The following is a 2,366-nucleotide window of genomic DNA, read 5'->3' as shown; positions in this document are numbered from 1 at the left end:
GATGAAGAGAAAATGCTCAGTCAAAGTAGAAACTGAGATTGAAGCTACTGAAACAGAGAACAAGAAAGTGCTAGACAGAAGGTGGAGCATTCTGATAGTTGTAAAACTTCTGAGCAGCCATCAGACCAATCTAAGGAAAGAAAGAATCCATCAGAACTGGAAACATATCAACTTGCTAGGGATAGGGAGAGGAGAGCCATCAAAATGCCAATGAAGTATGGCATAGCTAACCTCATTTCCTATGCATTGACAGTAGCTGTGAAATAAATGGTGGAGAGCCTTTGAGCTATAAAGAAGCTATGTGTTGTGGTGATAAACTGAAATGGTATGCTGCAATGCAGGATAAAATAATCTCTCTAAAGAAGAATAATACCTGGATCTTAGTGAACAAACCACCTAACAAGAAACTAGTTGGCAGCAAGTGGATTTTCAAATTGAAGGCTGGAGCTTCAGAAAATGAACCACCAAGACATAAGACCATACTTGTGGCAAAGGGATTCACACAAAGAGAATGAGTTGACTTCAATGAAGTGTTCTCACCTATAGTTAAATACAGCTCCATTAGGTTGCTGTTGGCCCTCTCTGCATATCATGACCTGGAGCTGGAGCAGATGGATGTTAAAACTGCCTTCTTACATGGCAGCCTTGATGAATAAATTTTTATGGCACAGCTAGAAGGGTTCATTGAGAAAGGATCAGAGGACAAGGTGTGCTTATTGAAGAAGAGCTTGTATGGCCTCAAGCAATCCCCAAGGCAATGGTATTTGAAGTTTGATGAGTTCATGATAAGCCATGGGTACTGCAGAAGCAAATTTGATAACTGTGTGTATTATAAACTCTTATCAAGTGGTGGAGGCATCTATTTGCTTCTTTATGTGGATGACATGCTTATTGCATGCAATCAAAAGGAAGAAATAAAGAAACTTAAGGTGGAGCTTAGCACTGAGTTTGAAATGAAGGATTTGGGTGCAGCTACAAAAATTCTAGGTATGCAGATAATAAGAGATAGGGAATCCAAAGTTTTGTATCTATCTCAAGCTGATTATGTGAAGAAGGTGTTAACCAAGTTCAATATGGAAGATTCAAAACCTGTTTCAACACATCTGTCAGCTCACTTCCAGTTATCTAAGTCACTGGAACCTACAACTGATGATGATTTTAACTATATGAGGGAGATACCTTACTCCAGTGCAGTTGGCAGCATCATGTATGCCATGGTATGCACCAGACTTGACTTGGCTCTTGGAGTTGGAGTCATCAGTAGGTTTATGGGGAATCCAGGGAAGGATCAATGGAATGCAGTGAAATGGGTATATTGCACTTACAGAAGTTGTCAAGGAGGCAATATGGCTGAGAGGGCTGGTCTCTGAATTGGGGTTTAAACAAGAAGTGGTTATAGTTGGCTGTGATAGCTTAAGTGCTATTCAGCTAAGTAAAAATCCTAAGTATCATGAGAGAACTAAACATATTGATGTTAGAATGCATTTCATAAGGGATGAAATCAACAAAGGAGTAGTGAATGTGGTTAAGGTGCCATTTGAAGTCAATCCAGCTGACATGTTAACCAAGCCTTTGCCATCAGTCAGGTTCAGGGACTTACTGAATCTGATTGGGAGTGTTAGCTTGTGAAACAAGCTTACTGGTGCTGTGTTGCAGTGAAGGGAGAGGCATAAACAGATTAGAACTAAGGTGGAGATTTGTGAAGCCGAAGTTAGTTAGAGAGAAACACTTAAGCATTACAGAGAGAAAACGCTAAAGATTAGAAAGGTTTTATTCTGTAATTGGTGACTCAGTTGTAATCCATCATCTTCTTGTTCAATAAAGCTTCTGCCCTTGCTGGCTTTTACAACCGTGGATGTAGGTTCCTTTGTAGAGCTGAACCACGTTAGTTTCTTGGTGTGTTGAGAATCTTTGATTGCTCTGTTCTTCTTTGTTCTTTTTCGTAATCTTGTTTTTTATCAATTCTGGTTTCGTGGGTTGCTTAATTCTTGTTTAAGAGAGTGAAATAAACTCGTTTGCCATAACAATTAATATAAGAGAAAGTAATTTATTTTGGCTAACTCCTTCTCCTACATTTGCTAAGCCATTAACCAAAATGATGAAGAATATTAATAAAGTAAGTTTGGTGGATACAAAAGTACTATTTCTTTGAATCAACAAATATGCAACATAAAAAAGGAAGTGGCCAATGTGGTACACACCACAGAATTAATTTTGCTAAGCCATAAACCATGTGCTGATAATGATATTACCATCTTTGGGTCCTGGATTATGACAATTGGTGATTCAAGTGGATTATGTGTTGATGCTAATTTTGATCAGTCTTCATCTGTGGCAGAAAATGTTGGGGGAAACCAGTATATTTG

General features: G+C 38.6%; 1 pseudogene; it reads left to right on the top strand.

Annotated features, from left to right (window-relative positions):
• Positions 1–2,271: 2,271 nt before the first annotated feature.
• LOC112097681 overlaps positions 2,272–2,366 on the top strand; it is a 4,595-nt pseudogene continuing 4,500 nt past the window's right edge.

The sequence above is a fragment of the Citrus clementina genome, unplaced genomic scaffold (genome assembly GCF_000493195.1).
Source record: "Citrus clementina cultivar Clemenules unplaced genomic scaffold, Citrus_clementina_v1.0 scaffold_5, whole genome shotgun sequence".
Classification (NCBI taxonomy): domain Eukaryota; kingdom Viridiplantae; phylum Streptophyta; class Magnoliopsida; order Sapindales; family Rutaceae; genus Citrus; species Citrus x clementina.
The sequence above is the reverse complement of the archived record's forward strand: the minus strand, read 5'-3'. Positions and strand labels throughout refer to the sequence as shown.